Raw genomic sequence first — 12,421 nt, 5'->3', positions numbered from 1 at the left:
GATATTTGGAGGGCCTCCCCGCTGCCCAGGGGGTCTTGGTGGGTGCCCGCACACGTGGCTGCCTGCCGGTTGCGGCAACACAGCATGGCCTGCCGCACCACCATGGAGGAACATCTAGGCCCCCAGGGGGGCATTTGGAGCCCCCATCCACTGATGGAGGACCGGACCTGGGACCAGAGGTTGGTCCTGAGAACACAGCTGAACAAAGATATTCAGGGATGCGGAAAACTAGCCCTGTGAAGGAACTGGGTATGTTTAGCCTGGAGAAAGAAGAGTGAGGTGTTCCAAGAGGACGCTTTTCAAATACCTGAAGGACTTGTTCAGTGGAAGAGGGCAAAGACTTGTTCCCTGCTGCCACAAAGGGTAGGACTAGTTCTCATAGACAAATTATGAGGGCAATTTCCAATGAACATTAGGAGACACTTCATAATAATAACAGCAGTTTGCAGGGCTGTCTGACTGGGTTCTCCTATCAGAGAACCTCAGGCAAGAGGCACCAGCCCATTCATTTCTGAGGTGGTTTTTCTCACAATTGATTTAACATGGGAATGGGACAGAAACCATCACCACCCATAGGGAGCCTATTCATTTTGGATTAGATTCCTACCCTGTGTCACATTTTTATTCGTAACATAAATATGGTGCAGGGCCATACTTGTGGGTATACTGTGTACCAGAGTCCAAGTAAGAGTTTGACAACAAGAGCATCGCTGAGAGTGCAGTGGTTTGCTTATTTACGCACCTTTATGCCGCTGGGGATGGAAATCCACCCCCAAATCCATATTAGGGTTAAGAGTGTCATAAATTACAAGACTAAAGACTTTCAGTTTTAGCTGCTTAGCACCTCATTGCAGTTGTTTCATGCCAGCTCACTTTTTCTGTACTTTAATTGCCTCATTTTTAATTTTCAGCAGCTGTTCTATTCATACTGAGATGTGTATTTTTTAAAACCATTTTGCTACTTTATCACCTCTTAAGGAGAGAAAATTCTGTAATTTTTAGATTGCACTTTGCCTGTTTAAATACCTTGCCAGTAAGAACCACCTGTCCTAAATGTATAATAAAAGGCATAAAGGACAACTCCCTTGGCTAAGGACTAGTCCAGGCCTCTGGCAGCACAAGCTGGCTCTTGTAGATCTTTTTAGAGTAAATACAAGAAGTTAAAAAAATAGTTTTAGGGATGACAAGCTGGTGTAGACATCTGTAGCTTGAATCCAGCCAGACACCCTATAATCCTTTATACCTCATATAACTGATAATAATAGATAATAATAATAATAATTCAATTTCTATACTGCCCTTGAAAAAATGGCTCAGGGCAGTTTACACAGAGAACTAACAAACAAGATGGAACCCTATCCCCAAAGAAACATAAAAAGAAACATAAGACAGACACCAGCAACAGTCACTGGAGGTACTATGCTGGGTGTGGATAGGGCCAGTAACTCTCCCCCTGCTAAATAAAGAGAATCACCACGGTAAAAGGTGCCTCTCTGCCCAGTTAGCAGGGGTAAACAGGTGAGATTCACACATCCTCTGGTAATGGAGCAGGAAATACATTTTTACTGCAACGATAATTGATAGGCGGACACATTCATAATTACATGCATAATAGAACTTGCTTCCCCACCATTTTCAGATCATTGATCAATGAGCTTGCTAGGTTCTGATGAATGCAGAAACAATATAAGCAGCTCTGAAATAGGTTTTTTCACCACTGAGCTCTACTACTGTCAAGTAACTCCTAGCTGAATTTCTCACTACATTTTGTATAGTTTAAGCCAGGCTTCCCCAACCTGCAGCCCTCCAGATGTTGCAGAAATACAACTCCCAGCATACCCAGCCACAATAAATTGTGGCTAGGGATGCTGGGAGTTGTAGTTCAGCAGCATCTGGAGGGCCTCAGGTTGGAGAAGCCTGGTTTAAACTATTTATTCCCAAACTGCAAATTTGATACAATAAATACATTAATTTGAGACCTTCTGGAGCAGGGTTTCTCAACGTTTTTGGAGTCATGGGCCGATACATTATTCGTGCAGTTTCCCAGACCAGCAGTTAATAAGGGGGTCACCCCCCCAAAAAAACCAATTTTGGATAGCTCTCAGGAGCTCATTTCCAGGCAGCCCTTGCTGCTGGATAATGTTCATTTCAAGGAAGCAAAATGAACGTTATCCAGCAGCGAGGACTGCCTGGAAATGAACTCTGGAGAGCTCCCGCCGGCCCCCACCAGCCTAAAATTTGGGGTTTTGGGGGGGGTGATTTTTATTAGTGGCCTCACAGACCGTTACCCAACACCTTGTGGACCGGCACCGGTCCACGGACTGGTGGTTGAGAAACACTGTTCTGGAGTAACCACAACATCAGTGATCCCACACATCTAAAGGCAGGTGCCAGGCCTTCGTTTGAGGACTCGGAAGAGGAGTGGGAGGCAGTGAATTACTTGAGGATCCCGAAGGCCAGCTCTGTCATCGGAGGGAGGAGGCACTCGTGATGGGCCAGGAGGAGGGCTTGGTTCAGGAGGCAGAGCAGAATAACAAATCCCAGGAGAAACTCTTGCTTCTGGTGTTATCTCCCAGGGCACGCAGGTGCGAGAAGCGGTGTGACCAAGTCAGGGAGTTGAGACGTCAGGGAGTTGAGACGCTTGCAGCGTGCACGAGACTGATTGAGGGCAGCTGACTAGGCAAAGTGCAGATTGATTCCAGCTGGCCACCTGCTATAAATTTTGCAGCTTCACTCGGGATGGGCTGCTGGAGACAGCCTCTATAGGCGACGCCTTGGACTCGGTGACGCCTTGGATTTGGCGACGCCTTGGACTCGGGACCACTGGGATCTGGTGAGCGATCCTGGTTGCAGGGAAGACGAGTTGGACTTGGTACTCAGTAGTGATTTGTTCTCTTGTGCTTCTTTACAGACACTGGATGAAACCTCGTGCCTGCCTGGAGGAAGTGTGTAACCGGAGACATCTCTTCGCCTGCTACTGCATCATAAATTATGGACGGCTCATCGACTGTGGTGGGTTTACGACAGCAGGAAATCTTTTTTTAAAAACACCAAAACAGGTAGTTGCTTTCATTTCACTGTACATTTTATTGTCAGTTTCTTGCTAATAATATCCCACATATTGTTGGAATAAATGTACACATATAAATGAATAATGTTATTCATGGACAGCATAACTAAACATAATTGAAATCAATGACTAATTTAGTTTAATGCTACCCTAAATATGTACATATGCATTTATGAATAGAAAATAGTAAGTGATAACAAAAATCCATTGTCTTTTATATGGCATTAGTAGAGGTAACAGAGGGAGAGCACAATACTTGGTACATAAGAACATAAGAAAAGCCTTGCTGGATCAGGTCCAAGGCCCATCTAGTCCAGCATCCTGCTTCACACAGTGGCCCACCAGATGCCTCTGGGAAGCCCACAGGCAAGAGCTGAGGGTATGTTCTCCCTCTTACTGCTACTATTTAGAGGCATCCTGCCTCTGAGGCTGGAGGTGGCCTATAGCCCTCAGACTAGTAGCCATTGATAGACCTATCCTCCATGACTTTATTTAAACCCCTCTTAAAGCAGTCCACGCTGTTGGCTGTCACCACATCTTGTATGTGCAACTGTAGTGATCAGACTCCCTTCCCCCAAAAGAGTTAACCAGAAGTGAACCCTGTCTTGACTGACAGGCTGGTGAACTCCAGGGCTCAGCCAATCGGCACACCAGGTGGATGGGACCTAGAGAGCTGTTGCCAGGAAGAAGGGAGTTATTTGTTGAGGAGAAACTAGGTCGGAGGTACACTGGAGGACATGTGGCCAAGGAGGTTGGCTGCAGGAGAATAACTCTGCAGATCCTTGAAAGACAGGAGGGCAGGGAGCCTGAATTCTCATCGGGAGTTTGGTGAGTTCAAGGCAGGGAGCCAGGGCTTATGGCTTCAGGAAGTTTAGCCTAGGGAAAAGTTTGTTTAGTCAGACTTTGCGTTAGGGATGTTATATTTATTTGGTGTGTGTGCTTTCGCATATTCTTGATACTGTTCTATTATTGTTACCTGTAAAGTAATTAAAATAAGAAACACTAGCCAATGCCCATCCTACCTAGGGCATTGCAAAAGACTCTATAAACATTTTAAGTGTGCATTTAGCCAACCTATTTTTGGAATTCTACTAAGTATTTTAACTGTATCTAAAAGCTGAGAAAGCCTCAGATGGAAGCAGTCTGTAGTAATTGAATAAAATGGGTTTTTTTAAAAATTCTTTTCTTTTTACAAGTCTCTCTGAGTTGGTTTTTAACGCAGAAGGGGGGGCGAAGGGGGATTTCTCTGGTGCAAACACGTTCTCAAATGTTCAGCAGCTATCAGTTTTCTCACCACGTGTAGGCTTGCACGTGGAAGATTTCTGTACTTATCCAATAGCAAAATAAAGAGTGTTTTCCCTGGGATTCCATCCCAAACCCAGGGAGGTTCAAGCTCTGTCGATAAGAGCAGTGGCGACAGCAGCATTTTGAACCTACCAATAATACAGAATAGTTTTAGGAAAAGCCTAGCCAGGCAGCTCAGCAGGGATGATTCAGCATTTCTTTCTCTCACGTGAGCTTGCTCTGAGAGACATAGGCTTTAATCCTCTACAGCAAGATTTCTTCAGGCCTATAATTCAAGCCAAGTGTGTTTTAAAACTTGGAAGAATTATTCAGGAGTAAAGCTGTTATGAAAGGCATGCCTAATGTTATGCAGGCAGAACTAGGAAGCACATTAGATGGTAGAGCACATTCAGTGGTCCCTCTAATTTTTTCCATCTGTGTGCGGAATGAGTTTTGTTCTGGGCGGCAATATCAAGGCACTGTGTGTGCACATGCATTCAGAGTGGGGCCTTCCTAATTCAACCTGAGCGAGATCTAAAATTAACTGCGTGGACATCAGAAAACTTGTGAGCGGGTGCATGCCTAGAGGGAACAGGGACCGCATTATATCTTGTGTTAAAATCATACTGTTTTGCTGCTCTTATTTCATTGTGTACATTTCAACATGTTGCTTTATTTTAATTTAACCTAATTATTCACCTGGCATCTGGACCGGTATCTGCAACTGGTCAAACTGAATAGTTTCTAAACAGGGATTAAAACCCACACGCAATTTGTCAGTTAACTGAACAATGTATCTGTTCAACCGCTACTGGTCCCTGCACAGCCCCTATCATTTAATATAAGCAGAGAAAGACGATTTCTGATGGGGAACAAATTGCTTTTGATAGTTTCATGGTTTTGAAAGATATACCTACGTCATGTGCACAATGTAAGTGATTGCATTATCGACTGCACAATCATGTTATAATAAATATTACAAAGAAAAATTTTAATATAATGAAAATACATAAATAATCATAATCCAAGCATAACCATAATCTGGAACAACATTAGCACCTTGGTAGTTAATGGCAGATAACCTAATTAAAATGCCAAAAAGATAATATCACTATTTGCTACCAGCTTGAATCAGAAGGTATTCATTTCTACACCCTCCAGAAATGAGACTGTGGAGCAGACACCACTTCTGCAGTGGACACCAGTTCAAGCTGGCAGTCCTCAGATGGGAACAAATACTGCGACTGCAGCATGGAGAAGCAGGAGGGCTCCGTGTCCTCCCTGGGAGCACTAAAGGCACTAGTACCCCACTGTTGGAAACCCATGGACTAGGGCACAAATCCTAAAACATTTTAAATTTAACTCTTTTATTTTCTCATAAATATAAAGACATCTAATTAGTCAAGTATATCAATATCTTTCATTAGCCAGAAGAAAAGAGGGAAAAATAAAATAATATTTCAACTATATTAAATTACAGGTGTTAAAATCCAATTTGTTTTTCCTGGAAAAGGAGGTGATCATCTGTTTATCCTGCAGGGCGCTTTCCAGGCTAGCTGCTCAAGAGCAGCAAAATGCCCCCATTCAGGCAAATCACATTGAAAACATAAACAGCAGGGGAAGCAGTCTTGCAGAAAAAACAGCAACTTCCTTACACCGGATATACGATGTCCTAGCTCTATACAAGGCATTGGCAATGTGAACTGTACCCTGCTATCCGCATAGGGACTGCAGTGTCACAACGCAGGACGTGTGAAAGCACACTTCCAAGATCCGACATGACCCCGTAGCAGGGTCTAATCTGGAAAGTGCCCAGGCTAAGGCTTGCAGTTAGAACTAAAACACTTTCATAAACACCATCATAAACATTTGTAGTGCTGCTGCTGCTGCTGGGGATGAAGAGGAGGGAAACAAAAATTGTATTAGCAGAGTTTTATCCCACTTCATATTAGGTCTGAGAGACCCTCTTGCAAGAAAACAGCCATGCCGCTTGCAAGTGCAGTACCTATGTCTAATTTGAGGACCAAAAGTACTCATTCAGAGGATTATGTTATTTAACTTATTTCTGTTATTGCAACAGAGTGCTTAGTTTAGTTGGACTAAAAGAATGTCTCTCTCCATTCTGCCATTGTAGAAGTCTCCCAATAGGGCCAGCTATAACTGTCTCTCTCTTCAGCTTTCCCAAGTCGCCATCAGTAATCCTCAAAAGGGGTTTTCTTCCAAATCTGGCTTACCACATGGAATTTTTAATACCACTGGTGTGTCCAAAAAATCCCAAAACTCATATTGCAGAATTAACACACTGTACAGCAATATGTTCCTTTCTTTAAAACCCCACCACACACAACCACCACCAAACAGCCCTGGATTAAACCTAAGGCAAAACAAGCACGTGTTTTGGGCATCAAGGGAAGGGGAGCACCACAGAGTTTTCCCCCTACCTATCATGCCTTTAACTCTTTCACTGAAGCCCAAGGCCCATCTAGTCCAGCATCCTGTTTTGCACAGTGTCCCACCAGATGCCACTGGGAGCAACAGGCAGGAGTTGAGGGCATGCCCTCTCTCCTGCTGTTACTCCCCTGCAACTGGTAGTCAGAGGCATCCTGCCTTTGAGGCTGGAGGTGGCCTACAGCCCTCCAACTAGTAGCCGATGATAGACCTCTCCTCCATGAAGTTATCCAAACCCCTCTTAAAACCATTCAGGTTGTTGGCTGTCACCACATCTTGTGGCAGAGAATTCCACAAGTTGATTATGCATTGTGTGAAAAAGTATTTCCATTTGTTGGTCCTAGATTTCCTGGCAATCAATTTCATGGGACGACCCTTGGTTCTTGTGTTATGTGTGAGAGAGAAGAATTTCTCTCTATCAATTTTGTCCACTCCATGCATGATTTTATAGACCTCTATCATGTCTCCCTGCAGTCGTCTTTTTTCTAAACTAAATAGCCCCAGGTGTTGTAGCCTTGCCTCATAAGAAAGGTGCTCTAGGTCTCTGATCATCTTGGTTGCCTTCTTCTGCACCTTTTCCAGCTCTACAATGTCCTTTTTTAGATTTAGTGACCAGAATTGTATGCAGGACTCCAGGTGTGGCCTCACCATCATTTTGTATAAGGACATTATAATATTAGCAGTTTTCTTTTCAATCCCCTTCCTAATGATCCCTAGCATGGAATTGGCCTTTTATCTCTACCCTCTGTTTCCTGACTTTTAACCAGTTAGCAGTCCACACATGAACTTGACCCCTTATCCCATGACTGCTAAGCTTCCTCAGGAGACTTTGATGAGGAACTTTGTCAAAAGCTTTTTGGAAATCCAGGTATACTATGTCAATTGGATCACCTTGATCCACACACTTGTTGACACTCTCAAAGAACTCCAAAAGGTTTGTGAGGCAAGATTTACCTTTGCAGAAGCCATACTGGTTCTCCCCCAGCAGGGCCTGTTCTTCTAGGTGCTTTACAATTTTATCCTTGAGGATGCTTCCCAACAATTTGCCTGGAACAGACGTTAAGCTAACCAGCCTGTATTCCTGGATCGCCCTTGGATCCCTTTTTGAAAATTGATGTTACATTTGCTACCTTCCAGTCCTCCAGTACAGAGCTTGATTGCAGGGATAAGTTATATATTTTGGCAAGGAGGTAGGCAATTTCACATTTTAGTTCTTTGAGGACTCTTGGATGGATGCCATCTGGGCCGGGTGATTTGTTAGTTTTCAGTTTTTCCAGACAGTTTAGAACATCATCTCTTGTCACTTCTATCTGCCTCAGTTCTTTAGCCTCCATCCCTGAAAAGTCTGGTTCAGGAACAGGTATATGCTCTGTATCCTCTGCCGTGAAGATGGACACAAAGAACTCATTTAGCTTCTCCATTTCCTTAATAATCCCTTCCACTCCCTCATTGTCTAATTTTCTAACAGCCTCCCTGGCAGGTTTCCTGCTTCTGATGTATTTAAAGAAGTTTTTATTATTCCCCTTGATACTTTTAGCTAATTGATCCTCAAACTCTCTTTTCGCCTCCCTTATTGTCACCTTACATTTCTTTTGCCACCTTGCATTTCACTGCCACACTCAACGTTAGTTGATTTTTTTGTATTTGTTTTTATCTGCCATGTTCGACTTTGCTCTGCATTGTTAAAAAAGCGTTTTCTTTGGCTCGGTGAGTGACTACAGTTTTGAGAAACTACTAAACTATATATCTGAAATAAAATGTCATTGATTTGCGAAAGATTACTGTAAAGAGCACTACAAAATATTGATAAAACTTCACATTAAAAGATGGTCGTATGTAATGATGTCTGACCTTGAAGATGAAATATTTTTCTCAATCATTTCTTCCGTTGCGGCTATTTATAAGAAATTATAGGCAGTGGAACTGTTTTGTTTTACCTTAAAAAATCTAGAAGAAAACTTGTAAACATTTAAATAAATATTAAGGTATAAGTAAATAATTTGCTTGAGTTTTAATGTCTTGTCAGTTAAGCAATGGAGGGAGCCGAGGGGGGCACCATTGTTGGGCTGTGCTTAGGGCATCAGTTGCCCTTAATCCATCCCTGCCACCAAACAATACCAAACTCAATAAACCAAAAACCTTCTGATTAAGATGAGAGTTATGATGCTTTCCATTTTCAATCATGCTCTAAAAAGTGCAGAAACTGCACATCAAAGTTCCCATCTTAAACGTGCATCAGAAAGTTGCACGTTAAACTTCCATGCCATATAAACTGTAAGAACTTTGTATGGTCTTGTATATTTTTATTTAATTTATTTATTATATTTGTATACCACCCTAAACCTCTGACTCGGGGCAGTTTACAGCAACGTTAAAAAAAATTAAAACAGAAATTAAAACCTTATACAATTTAAAACCACAAGTCTAGTTAAAAAGCTAAAATAAATGTGCCTTTAGAGACTTTCTAAAAGTTATCAAAGTTGAAGAGGCTCTTATTTCAGCAGGGAGCGCATTCCAGAGTCCCAGGGTGGCAATAGAGAAGACCTGTCCTTGTGTAGCCACCAGACAAGCTGGTGGCAACTGCAGATGAACCTCTCCAGATTATCTCAGTGGGCAATGGGGCTCATAGTAAAGAAGAGGTTTTCTTAAATACCCAGGGCCTAAGCTGTGGGGCTTTAACCATGACCTTGTATTTTGCCCAGAAACATATCAGTAGCCAGTGTAGATATTTTAATATAGAAGTGATATGGTCTCTCCAAGATGACCCAGAGACCAACCTGGCTGCTGCATTCTGGACCAACTGCAGTTTCCGGACTATGTACAAAGGCAGCCCCACATAGAGTGCATTGCAGTAGTAAAGTCTGGAGGTTACCGGAATGCATACCGTTTTTCTAAGTTCGTTTATCTCAAGAAACGGACAAAGCTGGTATATCAACCGAAGCTGATAGAAAGCAGCTCTGACCACTGCCTCTGCCAGAGACACCAGGGAGAGTTTGGATCCAGAAGAACTCCCGGATGGTGTATCTGTTGCTTCTGGAGAAGTGTGGCCTCATCTAGAACTGGCAGTTCAATACTGTCTCCTGAGTTCCTACCCTACACAATAAGCACTTACTGTACATCTTATTTGGATTCAGTCTCAGTTTGTTCTCCCTCATACAGCCCATCACTGCCTCCAGGCAGGCATTTTGGGAGGTTATGCCTTCTCCCAACGATGTTGATATGGAAAAATAGATTTGGGTGTCATCAGCATACTGATAACACACTGCACCAAATTTCTTGATGATCTCTTCCAGCAATTTCATGTAGATGTTAAAGAAGCCAGATTATGCTGCCTTCACGCACCCACTTTTTGTCTAAGTCTAAGCCTTTCAGCTCAAGATTGGGCAGGAGAGGGATGCATCCATACAGAAATTCAACAGGTGCAACTTCACTAGTCACTAGTTCACTAGCCCCTGATAGGTTTCTGCCTGGTGCATCATCTCTAAAAGGCACAGTGATCCCCCAAATGCCAATACTATAGTAAATGACTAGCAAAAAATTCACTGTTCCTGATGCACTGTGATGTATCCGAAAGCTTATGTATCCATCAGGGCTGTAGGGAGCTCACTGGCAACCATGAGACAAGCTCAACTGGCAGCCCCCTGCCCCTGTGGTAATGTGTGCGCATGTTAGCGCATCTTGGCCACTCCCCTGCATATGACATGGACACGAGCAGCAAGACAGGCAAGCCTGCCCATCAGCCTACTGCACTTGACACTCCATTTGCGCGCCATAGAAGTTAGAGTGGATGTGTTCTTTCTCTGCCCGACCAAACTCCAGTGCATAAACAAAGTGCCAAGTGCAGTGTGCCTGGTGTGGGAACGGACGAATGACTCTGGCAGCTCCCCGAAGGTACGAGGGAAAGCAGGTAGAAGCCTCTGGTGGCCCCTGGACATGCTCGGAGCCACGGCAGCTGGGGGATGCTTGTCCCCCCCCCCATGCTCAATGGTGGCCACATGGCTGCTTGTTTAAGTATAAGAGTGCTAGAGAGCTCCTAGACTCTCCCTGTCAAGCAGCTATGTTCAAAACATAGAGCTACGGAATGCTCTCCCAGTGAATGTTCGCTCCGTGACAGCTGTGGCTGCTTTTAAAAAACAACTAAAGACCTTTTTATTTGTTGAGGCTTTTACCCCTTGGGGGCTGCCAGGTCTCTCAGCTGTCCTATTTGTTGTCTTTTTTATGGATTTGTTTGTTTGATGGTTTTTATTGTTTAAATGATTTTAAGAGTTTTTTGTGTTATTTTATGGAATTTTATTGTATTTTAACTTTTGTAAACCACCTTGGGATGCTTTATGAAAGGTGGTATTAGAAAAAGCAAAAGCAAAAAACCCAGCAAGTCACTCTCCAGTACTTGCCAAGATTTGCCCCTCCCAACTCTGGCTTCAGAAACTTCAATGGGCAAAGTCAACAAACACCCTTAGTTGATTTTACCCTCTTATGGGAAGTTCAGAGGCAAATAACTCAGGAAATACTGGGCTGATTTTTCCGAAACAGGATTATGCTTCACCATACAGCTTAATGTTTAAAAACACTTAAGGGGAGCATTTAAAAAAAATACAATAAAGGACAGAGCTGGCCCAAGGTTCAGGGGTGCTCCAGGCAAAGCCCACCAGGGCTCCCCCCACACCCCTGGACGCTCCCAACTGCTTCCACAGGCCTGTGATGTGGTTTCTCTTGTCACATAGTTGATGTCTGCATGTGGTCAGGCAAATTTGACAGACTGTTGGTTTTATGACCAATTGAATGTTCAGTGCTTAGAATGACAGAATGTTGAAACAACTCATCTTAATTACACTGGCACTTCTGTGCCAGTATAATAAGTTGCTGCACTATACACAAGAGAATGTACTGAAAATGAACACACTGCTTTCCAGGTGTTAATTAACATAACTGTTAACACTAAGAAGGATATAAATGTAGTGCTTTGTAGTAGGGCTAACTAATCAGCTTTAATTTACATTAAGATGTTTGCAACTATCTAAAAAAAAAGTTATGATTCCCCCCCCCCCATTTTTAGCCTACTTTCCAGTATGCTTATGAGATTACCTGGCATTCTGTGTGTGTGTGTCCATGTGCCCATTCCCCACATCAACTTCTCAACGCCGGGACCAATATGAACCAAATCAGGTACAATTGTAGGGATACAGAGAGACACTTCAATGAAATAGTTTGTGATTATGTCATCCACCCCATTCAAGATGGCGGACATGTAAACCTTTGAGGCACAAGTGGGCTAACTTGTGAACCACCTAACTGATTTGAACCAAATTTGCTATAGCTGTAGGGACACATAGAGACACCTCAATGGTGTAGTCTGTGATGATGTCATCCCTCCAATCCAAGATGGAGGACATGTGAACGCTTGAGGTGCAAGTGAGCTAACTTGTGGACTGTCTAACCAACTTGAACCAAATTAGGTACAGTGACAAATTAGGGACACCTCAGTGGTGTAGTTTGTGATGTTGTCATCCACTCTATTCAAGATAGCAAATGCGTAATGATGTCCTCCACACTTATCCAAGATGGCAGATGTATGGACGTTTGAGGTGCAAGAGGTCTAACTTGTGGACCGCCTAACCA

General features: G+C 43.2%; 1 protein-coding gene across 14 annotated transcripts in view; it reads left to right on the top strand.

Moving 5' to 3' along the window:
* Positions 1-237: 237 nt before the first annotated feature.
* CDADC1 (cytidine and dCMP deaminase domain containing 1) overlaps positions 238-12,421 on the top strand; it is a 78,776-nt gene continuing 66,592 nt past the window's right edge. For 7 of the 14 annotated variants that reach the window (XM_053283859.1, XM_053283851.1, XM_053283855.1 and 4 more), the window contains exons 1-2: positions 239-363; positions 2,912-3,059. The gene's annotated coding sequence lies outside the window, so the exon portion shown is untranslated. Of the gene's footprint in view, positions 364-2,911; positions 3,060-12,421 lie in introns of all 14 variants that reach the window. The other 7 variants (XR_008313127.1, XR_008313129.1, XR_008313130.1 and 4 more) reach the window with 2 other exon arrangements.

The sequence above is a fragment of the Hemicordylus capensis genome, chromosome 1 (assembly GCF_027244095.1).
Source record: "Hemicordylus capensis ecotype Gifberg chromosome 1, rHemCap1.1.pri, whole genome shotgun sequence".
NCBI lineage: Eukaryota > Metazoa > Chordata > Lepidosauria > Squamata > Cordylidae > Hemicordylus > Hemicordylus capensis.
This window is presented reverse-complemented; position numbering and strand designations above follow the sequence as displayed.